Source organism: Lipotes vexillifer, unplaced genomic scaffold (assembly GCF_000442215.2).
Source record: "Lipotes vexillifer unplaced genomic scaffold, Lipotes_vexillifer_v1.1 scaffold657, whole genome shotgun sequence".
In the NCBI taxonomy this organism is placed as follows: domain Eukaryota; kingdom Metazoa; phylum Chordata; class Mammalia; order Artiodactyla; family Lipotidae; genus Lipotes; species Lipotes vexillifer.
The window spans coordinates 1-14,030 of record NW_006774518.1 but is presented as its reverse complement, the minus strand read 5'-3'; the positions used below and the strand labels follow the sequence as shown (position 1 = coordinate 14,030).

At 46.8% G+C, this 14,030-nt stretch overlaps 1 pseudogene; it reads right to left on the bottom strand.

Annotated features, from left to right (window-relative positions):
* The window catches only part of LOC103074753 (vacuolar ATPase assembly integral membrane protein VMA21-like), a 21,835-nt pseudogene extending 8,676 nt beyond the window's left edge, over positions 1 to 13,159 (bottom strand).
* Positions 13,160 to 14,030: the final 871 nt, after the last annotated feature.

The following is a 14,030-nucleotide window of genomic DNA, read 5'->3' as shown; positions in this document are numbered from 1 at the left end:
CACCCCCCCGCCAAGAGTTTGACACCCAAGGCCTATTTGTGCCTGTGGTCCTTCCTTCATCCTTCTTTCTTGGTTCTATTCACTTCATTCTGGCTTCTGCTCACATTCCTCAAGGAAGTCTCTTCCGGTCAAGGTCACTAACATAGTACTGTTAATCCTAGTGGAGATGTCTATGTCCTCATCTTTCTTTACCTCTCAGCAGCTTTCCCTATACTTGACAACTCTTTCTTTTCATTTATTTTGCTCAGTTGTTTTGGATTTACTCCACAAAGTTTTTACAAAGTAGTTCTAGTTGGAAGAAAAGAATAGAGAATTATAAGAAAGCTTTATGGAGGCACCATGCAGGTTTGTCAATTTGTAACTTCTTAATATCATTTGCTATATGTGGTATACATAGTAAACAGTAGAAACATATGCAGACAGTCTTCATTTTGCGTGGTTTTGATATGCGTGTGTTTCAATTAACATTTTCCTGGCCAGGATGGCTTCGTGTGTGTGTGTGTGTGTGTGTGTGTGTGTGTGTGTGTCTTGAATGTGGTGCATGCTTTTCTTACTAAGGATTTAAAAAATCCTCTTGTTAGGTATGTTTTAAGACTGTATAAATTGTTTCTTGCTAAATGTATCATTCTGTAGCATACTTTTTCATTTAACATTGTATATGAGATGAATCCACGTTTATAGTTCGTTTGTTTTCATTGCTGGATAGTAGCCATGGTACGAATATGCTACAGTTTCTCTCTCTTTTTCCTCTTCATTGACTTTTAGTTTGTTTTTATCACAGACATGGCTGCCTGCAGTGACCATTTTGGGGTATCTCTCCTTGGTCCCTAGTGTGTCCCACTAGGATATGTTTGTAGGAGTGGAATTATTGCACTTCTTTACTAAGAGATGCCAAATTGTTCTCCAAAGTGATTGTATTAATATATATGTATGCTCTGCCCACCCACCCCCCACGCGCCCTGTGACGCTCAGTTCTAGGTTTCTTCTTACCACCCCGGCTGCTCCTTCTCAATCTCCTTTGCCGCCTCCTTTTGCTGTAAATTTTGGCATGTTTAAGAGCTTTAACTGAACTGCTTCTTCTGTTCTTACTGCTTTCCCAATCGCTCTAGTTTCACCCCGTCACAGGATTTTAAATATCATCTATACACAGATGGCTCCCAAATATGTATCCCTACATATTTTCATAGTTTAAAAAATAATCGTGCCAAAATTGGTACTCAAATATATTGCAGATCGGATTGTAAATTGGTAACGTTTTTTGTTTTTTGTGGTTCGCGGGCCTCTCACTGTTGTGGTCTCTCCCGTTGCGGAGCACAGGCTCCAGAAAGCACAGGCTCAGTGGCCATGGCTCACGGGCCTAGCCGCTCCGCAGCATGTGGGATCTTCCCGGACCGGGGCATGAACCCGCATCCCTTGCATTGGCAGGCGGACTCTCAACCACTGTGCCACCAGGGAAGCCCGGTAATGTTTTTATGAAGGACCATATGGCAATCTCTGTGCAAATTTTTATTTTATTTAATTTATTTATATATATATATATTTTTTGCGGTACGCGGGCCTCTCACCGCTGTGGCCTCTCCCGTTGCGGAGCACAGGCTCCGGGAGCGCAGGCTTAGTGGCCATGGCTCACAGGCCCAGCCACTCCGCGGCATGTGGGATCTTCCCGTACCGGGGCACGAACCCGTGTCCCCTGCATCGGCAGGCGGACTCTCAAGCACTGCGCCACCAGGGAAGCCCAAATTTTTATTTTTTAATTAATTATTTTTTGATTAATTAATTTATTTGGCTGCGTTGGGTCTTTGATGCTGTGCAGGGGACATATATACACTATTATGTATAAAATAACTAATAAGAACATGCTGTATAAAAAAATAAATAAAATAAAATTCAAACATTCAAAAAAAGAAAAGCATTGCATATCTATACAATAAAGTACCATAAGAATTTTTTTAAGAAAAGGGACTTCCCTGGGGGTCCAGTGGTTAAGACTCTGAGCCCCCACTGTAGTGGGCAGGAATTTGATCCCTGGTCAGGGAGCTAAGATCCCACATCCTTATGGTGAGGTTTAAAAAAAAAAAAAAAAAAAGGACATAGGAAGATTTTTTTTTGTTTTTAATGAATTAATACTTGGCTGCGGTGGCTCCTCTTGTTGCGGAGCACGGGCTCTAGGCGCGCAGGCTTCAGTAGTTGTGGCGTGAGGGCTCAGTAGTTGTGGCTCGCGGCCTCTAGAGAGCAGGCTCAGTAGTTGTGGCCCACGGCCTTAGTTGCTCCACGGCATGTGGGATCTTCCCGGACCAGGGATGGAACTCATCTCCCCTGCAATTGCAGGCAGATTTGTAACCACTGCACCACCAGGGAAGTCCCTGCATTTACTTTCTTTATATATCTTTCAATCATTAAAAGGTAAAATAAGGGCATGATTAGTTAACAAATGCAAGTTGTTTGGTCAAGAAACCGACTGTTTTATTGTTTTTTTGGCCGCGTCGCATGGCTTGCGGGATCTTAGTTCCCTGACCAGGGACTGAAACTGGGCCCACAGCAGTGAAAGCGCCAAGTCTTAACCACTGGACCGCCAGGGAATTCCCATTTTAAAATTTTATTTTATTATTATTATTATTATTATTACTGACCAAATCTCGATTTAAGCAGGAAAGCCCATTCTACAGGGCATTTTTTTGGTGGTTGGACACAACGATTGTAGTTTCAGCATCTCAGGGCGCCCTCTAGTGTCCATGTGGGCTCAAGGTCTCAATAATTAGAAGATGAATCTCTTTGGAGTTTCACCTATAGGACATCTGGCTGAAGCCATTTACCAACACTTCAGGGCTCTCATTATTGGCCCATTCTGTTATCCTTCAAGTTTGCCCATGCCTGTCAGACTATGTCACCCTATCTTTGGATCAGAAAGTGTGATCAGAGCCCCTCTGTCACATCATAGGCCCAAACAGCCAAGGTATGGTGGAGGAAGGCCTGGAGGTCAACGTGCTGAGGGGTGAGGAAGGGCCTGCCGGTGTAAGAGCCAGTCTAGGTGGCTGCAGCAGCCCCAGGTGCTGAGCATAGAGCACTGCCTCTGGATCACCCTCTCTAACCTCCACGTCTGGTCCCTACCTGACTGTCTGCCATTCCTGTGACCTCAAGGCAATCAAACACTGGATCACCACGGTGGGAGTGGGGTTCCAGGGTCAGTCAGGTGAGGTCTGGTTTATCCGATATGGTCTCTCATAGAGATAGGGAATTGAAACAGGAAACTACAAGCCAAGAGTGGCTGGGAGATTTTCCAAACCCTTTAGTTGGAACACAGAGCTCACTGAGGTTTGCTTTTGGAATCTTCTCATCTGTCTTCTTCTCTCACCAGGCATTTCCTTCCCCTCTCCAAAGCCCATCTAGTAGAACATTACCTTTCAGGACTGTCTTCCAGATCAGCCAAGCCCAAATCTCCAGATAACTTGTGTCTTGGATCCACATGCTCAACTGCAACCCTGAGGGTACGTTCAGTGAAATTTAGATTATCCAGTTGGGATAATCACTTGGGGGCGTTTGTGGGGGGAGCACTTGTTGGCCTTAACATTAGGGAAGTTATCTTTACATTTGTAAATAGAAGCCTGCTTGATGTGGGAAGAAGGGAGGGAAAATATCGTTTTAGTACGTGTAGGAGTCTTCAGGAGAAAAACTACAGACAGCTCCAGAAATGCTAGGACCCACACTCAGTGACAGTGACCCACTCATCTGTCACCCAGGTGGTGCCCAGGTGGGCTTCCCAGGAGGTCCAGTGTCATTTAAGTTTCAAGGCCAACATGTTTTGGAGAATCCAGGCCACACTTTCAGTACCTCAGGGACTCAGATTCTCAAGCTGTGAAAATGAAAGAATCCATGCTACTTTCTCAGGTGTGGTGAGATTAAAATTACGTAACAATCAGTAATCTATAATTGATGGTATTCTTAGTGTTGTCTTTATTGCTCAGTCAACTCCCAAACCCAAGAATGGGTCAAGGATTGTGGAGGAAAAGTTCATTTCTTCCCTCTGGAGGACCATCAGTAGGGATTTCTGCCCTGTGAAGTCCAAAGGAGAGATGTTGCTTCAAGCTGAGTTGGGAAAGGAGACTTGCACTTTTTGATTAAAATTTCATTTTGCACGTTTTAATACTTCATAATAAGTACCTTATCCTATTAAAAAAGTAAAGCTTGCTCAGTCACAGACAACATATAAAAATGTATAGAAGCAGTCACAGACAACATATAAAAATGTATAGGGCTTCCCTGGTGGCGCAGTGGTTGAGAGTCCGCCTGCCGATGCAAGGGACGTGGGTTCATACCCTGGTCCAGGAAGATCCCACATGCCGCGGAGCGGCTGGGCCCGTGAGCCATGGCCACTGAGCCTGCGTGTCCGGAGCCTGTGCTCCGCAACGGGAGAGGGTGCAGCAATGAGAGGCCTGCGTACCGGAAAAAAAAAAAAAAAAAAAAGTATAGAAGCAGAAAGATGGGAAACCATCTGGTGTCTCCACTGGGAGGATCATGGTGAGCCCTTTGACTGGCCCTTAGCTCTCACCAGCTGTTTCCCATGTATTCGTGTGTCTGTCCATACAGGACTGCATAGCTGTAGTTAGCTGTAGTCATACATTATGAATTATTTTGAATCTTGTTTTTGAAAACATTATTATTATCAATAAGCAACTTTATATATGATATTACAAACTCTCCTTAAACACTGCTTTTACCAGCTGTATACTATTTCCAAAAAATAAAAAGGATATACCTGCTCTTCTGTATCATTTTTTACCATTACAAATAAAATCTGATTAATATTCTTTTTATTTTATTTTAGGCCACACAGTGAGGCTTGTAAGGTCTTAGTTCCCTGACCAGGGATCGTACTCAGGCCACAGCAGTGAAAGCACCTAGTCTTTTTATTTATTTATTTATTTATTTATTTATTTATTTATTTATTTATTTATGGCTGCGTTGGGTCTTTGTTGCTGAGCGCAGGCTTTCTCTAGTTGTGGCAAGCAGGGGCTACTGTTTGTTGCAGTGCGCAGGCTTCTTGTGGTGGCTTCTCTTGTTGCAGAGCACGGGCTCTGGCGGAAGGGCTTCAGTAGCTGTGGCTCGTGGGCTCTAGAGCTCAGGCTCAGTAGTTGTGGTGCACAGGCTTAATTGCTCCGTGGCATGTGGGATCTCCCCAGACCAGGAATAGAACCCATGTCCCCTACATTGGCAGCACCACAGAAGTGCCTGATTCATATTCTTATGCTTAGGGAGTTCCCTAGTGGTCTGGTGGTTAGGATTTGGAGCTCTCGCTGCAGAGGCCCAGGTTCAATCCCTGGTCAGGGAACTGTGATCCTGCAAGCCACCTGGCATGGCGAAAAATTTTAAAAAATAAAATTCTTACACCTAAATATTCTTCTATATTTTATTTTAAAATCATAGATTTGTTGAATAGAAATTACTGGGTCAAACGGTATGAACATTTTTAAGGCTTGTCATACATGTTTTCAAATTGCTTTTCAAAACCACTATGACAGTTTACATTCAACCCATATTTACTGAGCCCCTACTATGTACTGGGACTGTTTTACATGCTAGAGATACAAGTGGTGACAAGTAGACAAGGTTCCTGTTTTAAAGACATATATTTCAGTGATACAGATGACAAAAACAATTATTCTGCTCTCAGTGATAATGGCTCTGGAGAAAAATATGGCTGGGCTAGAAGACTGGTGGTGGCAATGGCAGGGCAGATATCTCCGAGAGTTTGTTGGACGTGATGTTTCTGAGGACTTGACCTTGGGACACTGGACCTGAATGGAGGGGGGAGCACCCGTGTGAGTCTCTGGGGAGGAGGTGTACTTGGGGAGTCACAGCAGGGACAGGAGCCCTGGGACAGGACTGGGCAGTGTCAGAGGCCCATGTGAGTAGATGAGTGAGCCGGGCTGCCAGTGGTGGGCTGAGGCCAGGGTGGCCAGAGGGGCCCTGTCATGAGGGGCTTGTAGGCAGTGGTGAGGGACTGGGATTTCATTCTGCCTATGAAAGGAAGACACTGCAGTGTTCCGTGGGATGTGGTGGTGAGGATGTGGTCTAACTCACAGTTTAAAAATTCATGTCATCTGTTATGTGGGTAACAGACAGCAGGGCATGAGAGCCAGCAGGGAGCCCACTTGGAAGGCTAGCCTGTTTACTATTGTGGGGAGGATGGTTCTAGGATGGAAGCAGTAGAGCTGTGAGAAGTGACTGGATTTAATGTTGATACATTTTAAAGATGGCGTGAGCAGTAAGTCAATGAAGAACCACACATTTATTTACTTATCTTAATTCCACACTTGATTCCAGGTGGCTTACTGCAACAAAGTCAGTGTAATATACATGCATTATTTAAAAAGCAACACAAAAATATAAATTTTAAATGTTGAGACTGGGTTCAAGTTACAACATTACTAGGCAAGCTGGAATATCTGAAACATTTGTTGAAATGGAGAGTTTACTGTTTACCTAGCCATGGATTTCACTGGCTCAAAATCTCTTATGATTATTGCCTAAAAGAGCCACGGGGTGGGGCCATAGCTCAGGGTCAGTCCCTTGTTTCCTGCTTCCGGTTCTATACTTAAGAGTAAAGCAGGGGCTTCCCTGGTGGCGCAGTGGTTGAGAATCTGCCTGCTAATGCAGGGAACACGGGTTCGAGCCCTGGTCTGGGAAGATCCCACATGCCACGGAGCAACTGGGCCCGTGAGCCACAACTACTGAGCCTGCGCGTCTGGAGCCTGTGCTCCGCAACAAGAGAGGCCGCGAGAGTGAGAGGCCCGCGCACCGCGATGAAGAGTGGCCCCCGCTTGCCACAACTAGAGAAAGCCCTCGCACAGAAACGAAGACCCAACACAGCCATAAATAAATAAATAAAGCAAACTGTCAACAAGTAAAAATAAAACAACACAATTATAAAAAAAAAAAAAAAAAAGTGACATTTATTGTGTGTTCTTCCTGATCACAAAAGTGCTGCATGATCATTAAGGAAAACGTGAAACAAAAAAAAAAAAAAAAAAAAAAAGTAAAAAAAAAAAAAAAAAAAAAAAAAAAGAGTAAAGCAGATTAATTCCAAGATGTTCAAAGATTAAATCAGCGTCTACAAAGTCATTGAGTAAATGTAAGAACCTCAGGAATTCAAGATTTTACAGTTTTTCTCAGAAATGACCTCACTGTGTGCTGCTGAAGAGATAGTGTCCTTTCTGGGGGCCCCAAGATGTAGGGGCTATTGAGCTATAGCCCTAAATAGAGTTGTTCTTTCTACCTAACAGGTCCCACAAAGCCTTACAGCCAACTTCAGTGATGTCGGCTGAACTAGGATTTTGGTTTTCTGATGTTGGTTCTATTTGAGCATTTGTGTGGGCTTAAAAGTGTGACAAAGGTTTCCTTGCAATATTTCTTTGAGGGAATTTGACATCCACCCTCGGTGGCTCTGACTTCCCTGACCAGTCCCTGGAGGGAATGGACTGTCCTGCACCGCTTTTCAGTATCCCTTTGTGTAGGAGTGATCTGTAGACTTGGAGTCACAGGGTCCCCCCATCTCACCCTCCTCCCGAATGCAGCGTCCTTTAAGCCCTCTTTTTTTTGGTGTGTGTGTGTGGGGGGGGGTGTTTGCAGTCTGCTGATCTGATGAGTGCCATTGTCCCATATCCAGAAATAAAGGCACATGTGACCATAACACCAAAGTCTTGAATGTAGTGCCAAGGTGGGAAGGTTTCCTAAATTTTGACTCTCCATTTACACCAGTGGTTCCCAACTTGGGTACCCGAGATTTACACAGAGAGAGCTGGAGGGGGTGGGATGGGATGTCTAGAGGCGGAGCCACAGGTGCCCTTCAGGGTTTCTCTCAGTGGTCTTTGCCTCTCTTTTTTCCTGAGGTTCAGGAGTTTGTACTCCAGGAGAAGTCTTTTGAAAAGGGTGAGAGATATTCAGGGATGGCTCTGGGGAGGGAAAAGGATGAGGAGTAGAGACAAAGCCGAGTGCAGCTGGACGAGAGGTGGAGTCTGGCAGGAGAGGGGGCTGGCCTGAGGGCAGCAGGTCTGGAGCCCAGCAGTTCACTGTGTGGAGTCCTAAAGCAAGTGAGGAATGGGGAGAGTGCAGACCTTCTATTGGCCAGAAAAATCAGAATTTGACTTTGTTTTGTTCTTGTGTTTCATCAGGATGAATTGGTAAACGAGTCAGAGTGGGAGATTAGGAGGCTACTTTTCTTTTTTTGAATTTTTGAATTTTTTTTCATTTATTTTTTATACAGCAGGTTCTTATTAGTTATCTATTTTATACATATTAGTGTATATATGTCAATCCCAATCTCCCAATTCATCCCGCCACCACCCACCCCACTTTCCCCCGTTGGTGTCCATACGTTTGTTCTCTACATCTGTGTCTCTATTTCTGCCCTGCAAACCTCTTTGTCAGTACCATTTTAGGAGCCTGCTTTTCAAAGGAAAAAAGTTACAGTCTCCTCCCAGTTTAAGCTCATCAGAAACCGCCAGGAGCAACCCAGGTCTCTGCACCAGCTGTGCCTCCCAGGACTGCGCTGTCCCCTCCAACGCCAACAGGAAGGGGAGCAGGGATGGGTGTGGAGGCTTTGGGTCCTCCCTACCACGCTTTCTTCCTCTCCAGTTATTGTCTGAGTTTCTTGAGTTTTCTTGCCTCCCCGCCACCGTCCCAACCTTCCGTCCTTCCTTCCTTCCTTCCTTCCTTCTTTTATTTTTGGCTGCACCACACTTCTTGCAGGATCTTACTTCCCCCACCGGGATTGAACCCCGGGCCCTCGGCAGTGAGAGGTCGGAGTCCTAACCACTGGACCACCAGGGAATTCTCAGTTTCTCTGCATCCTCTGCTTGAGCCACTGCAAACCCGTGAGCCAGAGCGAGCATCGCCCACGTGGGCTGGATGTTCTGACCGAGACACTGCCATTGCCCAGCATTCTTGAAACTACATCAGAAAGTCAGTGTCTTGTTCCTCAGACTCGCTCTGAAAGCCTTTCTCTTTTCTCAAGGACAAATCGAGGCTCAAGGAATAAGGTTTGCCCCGACCTTTTCTCGGCTGGAGGACGCTATGGCACCGCGGGTTTGGAAAGTGGGTTGAGGATAGATGTGACCGGATCCCTTGTGTCCCCACTGATTTGCGCTTCTTTTTATTAGCGTCCGAGCCTCTCATAAATGTTTGTTTATATTCCGTGTACTCCACTAAAAACATCCCTTTGCAAAGCACTTTGAAAGATTCAGGGCTATGAAAATGTGAAGGATTATCCCAAAATACAGTTTCTGGTGTTGGATTTTAGTTAACATCTTGGTGTTTAAAAATCTGTAACTTATTGGCTTTGGGGCTTAGTGTCATGATATTTTTAAGTGGAAATATTCACTCCCTGACCCCCTACACAATATAAATCCAAATTTACACTAAAAGAAGATTCCAAAATTTCAGATAAATTTTAAGCCATGAATTATCTCACTCCCTTGGAGATACCACTGTCAGAACTTCGGTGAGCAATCTTCCAGGGTTTCATCTATTTAAAAGATATATTTTGGGGACTTCCCTGGTGGTCCAGTGGGTAAGACTCCAAACTCCCAATGCAGGAGGCCCGAGTTCCATCCCTGGTCAGGGAACCAGATTCAACATGTCACAACTAAGAGTTCGCATGCTGCAACTAAGACCTGGTGCAACCAAGTAAATAAAAATAAATTTTAAAATAAATAAGATATATATTTTGTAAGTGGTGTTAGTGGCATTATAAAGCAGTACGTTCTCTAGCTTTTACAGAAGCTTAAAAGTGTGTTGGGCATATCTTTTCATAGCAGTACATTAAAATCTATCTTACTCCTTATATTGGCTGCATGGAATTATGTCACAAGGCTTTTCTTTGGGGACAGTGGAAATGTTCTACATCTTTACTGTGGTAATGGTGACACGGGCGTGTAAATTGCCAAAACTCAAACCAGCTGTGCATTTCAAATAGCTGCATTATATTGTATGTAAATTATGTCCCTTCAAAGTTGATTTTTAAAATATTATCCTCTTTGGAATTTGTACTTTGGTTAGGTAAGCAAAATAAACAAAACAGCTTGTTCTTGCTGCTAAGAGCTACACCCTGCACATCTGGAGGTGAAGAGTCCTGCTGTGTGAAACTTACTCTCCAGCGGTTCGGGAATAACAGTAATAGCCGTCTATTTATGCATTCAGAGAGAGATCAAACAGCTATAGCCAACCTTGAATAAATGACAGAACTAGATAAAGAATAAAAATAAACGTTAGAAATCATAAAATTACATCGTTAAAAGTTTATTTTCCCGTAGCTTTTTTCTCCTTTTTTCTTCTCTTTTCCTTTCTTCAACACTTTCCCCCTTCCCTTCCTCCCTCCTTTTTCCACTCTCTCCTTTAGGGCTTATCCCCTGCATATTCAAACACACGAACACACGTGACTCACCTCGGACCGGTCTGGTACCGACGCCCAAGTCGACCCTCACCCGGGCGTTCTGTAAACGATGAAGCGTTGCCCAGCTCCACTGTTATCGTATCATTTCAGGCAGTCACCCCAGTCTTTGAAGGAAGTTACACTGGGTCTAAAGTAGTTTCCTCCCTGAACGTGGTAGAACCTCGGTGGTTTTTTTGTTTTTGTTTCTTTTTCTGGATCTCTGCTTTTCATTCGGGCAGGCAGGACCGGATTCCAAGGCCAGTTCCGCGGCGGGCGCTTTCCTTCCTTGGGGGCGACGCGAGGCTGTAGGAAGTGTACTTAGATCCTAGAATCTAAGGATGGGCCCCGCAGGAGGGTGGGCTGGAAGAAGCAGCTCCGAGCTCAGAATCAATCCAGAGGCGGTTTAAGATAAGTCGAATTCCAGATCTCTCGTCAGACCTACCGACTCGGAATTTCCGCGGACCCCGGCAGGTCTGCATTTTCGCAGCCTGCAGATGTAATTGCCGAGCAGTGTGAGGACCAGAAGCCTGAATGCAGCTCACTCCTGTCCCAACCTGCCCATAAGAGCCTTTATTCTGCTTTTATATCCACGAACAACTTTTATTTCCTTTAAACCAGAGTTAGGGGTTGGGTGATCTTCTGAGGGTGCAGCGGGGCCGCGCCTTGGGTTATGCAAGCGTCCGCGCTGGCTGCTTTCGGTTTCCTTTCGGGACCCAGCAGCAGTGCGAGAGGTCTGCGCAGAGAAAGATGCCAGTGTGCCGGTGAGTCCAGGGGTACAAAAGGGACAGTGGAGGGAGAACAGGTAGTTTATAGGGCAGAGCAGGGGAGGCTGGAGGAAGCGTGGCGTGGAGGGAAAACACTGTGTACAAAAGACTAGCTGCGACGCTTGATGGGGGAGGGACAGCCACGCCCAAATCCGGGAGAGCACCCCAAATCTGAAGTCATACCTCTCACGAAGAGTAGTTGGCTTTATCTCTCATTGCAGTCATCTCTAAATGCTGTGAGACAAACCTAACATATTAGTATTAGTATTAAAAGTCTTTTTGGTGGGAGAGGGGTTGTGACTCGAATGAGACAGTTTGCTGGAGGTGCCACACCTAGCAAGTCTTTGAAGGATGATGGGGTCATGGAGGAAAGGGCTTGTCAGGAGAGCTGGGTTCTATCTGCCTCTCTATATTTTCACTACCCTTGTGACCTTTCGCAATGAAAAGACGCTCTCTGAGATGGGACAGGACCCAATCCCTGACCTGCTAAATAAATTATGATGGTCAAAGTAATGAATTAATAAAAATGATGTGAAATCTGAGAAATTGTTAAAACTTTCTGAGGCATGACATTTCCATCCACAGGAAAAGTATTGGAAAAGGATCTTAGTGGAATGGTTACTAATGAGAGGCAGAGTACAACTTTAAAAAAAGCATTTGCAGGGAGACAAAGATGAAATGAACACGGTTCCTGATCCTAAAGTGGCTCATTTTCTAATGTGGGGAGTATAAAATGGTCAGATGGGGTTCAAGGCAGGGCACACTTGGTTCCATCAGGGAAGTTTCAACCAGGGCTAGACCAGTGATTCTAAAACTTGCCTACACATTTGGAATCGCTGAGGGGGCTTTAAAAGATATGAAGCCCTAGGTTCAACCCAAGGGATACTGATTCAGTTGGTTTTGGCCATGGCCTAGACATATGGATAGTAAAAACTCCCCAGGTGGTTCTATAAGCAATCAGGTTTAAGGACCATGGCGTAGGTATTCCAAAGACCAAGAGATGTGTGTTGGGGATAAGGCACAGCTTTCAGTAGAAGGAGGCTTTCAGGATGGCATTAAATTGCAGGACACCACGCCAGCAGAGCAAATGTGCACCCAGAGGACAGGGAGGGTCTCCGTGGGCAGAGTCACGGCGGGGAGGCTCTAGGGGTCTGGGGGAGAGGAAGGGCCCTGGCCCAGGAGCAGTACCTGTTCTCTCCCTGAAGCCTGTCCAGGATTCCAGATAGCCCCGCAGTCTTCCACAAAGCTCTCCCTGCACGTGGGCCTGGTAATACTTTCTTTGAAAGCCATCTGTGTCCCAGGACTTCTCCATTTCCATGGCCAAGTTCCGAGCCAAGGACTGGGGCGCTGTACATCCGTGGGTCTCTGGGTGACAGGAGAGGAGGAGCTCCCCATCATAGTAGAGAGACCTGAAGCCCCAGGCATGGTTGTCTTCTCGGATTTCACAGCCCAGATCTCCTGGAGGGAATTCACACCTGCACCCCACCCCACCAGCAGTGACTCCTCCAGTCCCTGCTGTCCCTCTGTCCTCACACCCAAGTGAGAAACTCCAGCCAGAGGGCCCCCTCCCTGCTCCCCTCCATGTCTTCCCAGGGCTGCTGAGTCATGGTCCACCCCCGTGCTGACCTCGCAGACCCCTATCCTCTGGCCCCTGCTCCCAAATCCAGTGAAAGGCCCCACAGCACTCTCGGACCCTCCCCACTCTCACCTCCTTTCTCCTCCTGCAGGGCCAGGATTTCTGCTAGAAGCTTTCTGAGGTCCTTCCAGGTCTCTGTCAAGTCCTTGGACTCTGTGTCCCACGTCTCAGCTCCCAACTCTTCTGCCCACAGCCCCCGGGGTTCTACCCTGCCTGTCTCACGGTCATAGTGCAGGAAGACCTGGCCATCCAAGTGTCCCCCAGCGAAAAAGCTGGACTGCACAGATCCATCCCGGGACAGCACCGTGAGGTTGTAATGAAGACTGTGTGATTCTGGGGAAGGGGGAACCGCAGATGAAAGAGCTTTCCGGAAACAAGCGCACATCAAATGTTTACCAGACAAGTTCTGCTGTCCTGACCTGCTCCAGGAATGAGGATGCAGAACATGCACATGTACAAGGGACCACAATGAGAATTTTTCCAACACAGGGGAAAGAAGAAAAAGAGAAGTGAAGGAGAGGGGAATTGAGGAGTGGAGGGAGGGGTGGAGATGGGCAAACATGCAGGACAAGTGCCAGGACAGGGAGGCACCGGCTCCCTAAGGGTCCAGGCAGGAGGCCAAGGGGAGAGGCTGGCCTGCAGGGGGCAAGGGAGAGGCAGGAAGACCTGGGTGAGGGGAGGTGGAGTCAGAGGGGAGGGAGGGGCAGTGTCACAGGATCAGAGGCATCCCTGGTCAGAGGCGGGTCAGGTGAGATGGAGAGCGAGGGCTGCTGCCCGTGGGGCAGGCTCATCATGGACAAGGTGGGCTCAAGGGAGGGTGAGGCACGAGGCAGAGGGGCCTGAGGGGCTGGGCTGTGGCCCTAAGAGAGTGGAAGGTGGGCCAGTACCCCTGCTGGAGGTGAAGCAGTGGGTCTGGGCCCAGAGTGCAAGAGGCATGGGGAGGCCCCAGGTGGGGAGGTGGATGGACCTGCCAGTGTCCCCTGGGAGAGGTGGGTGTTGGGGGCCTGAGTCAGTGCCATGTGCCCAAGGGTCATGGAGAATTAGAAGGAGTGGTGGCAAGAGAAAATAGAACTGGAAAGCCAAGGTGCACATTGGGAGGGACCTGCATGGTGGGAGTGGTTGGGGGCAGGTCACACCTCCACAGAGGGTGTGGGTCAGGCAGCCAGCTCAGGAGGGCGGGGCTAGGGGAAGACCCCCTGTAGGG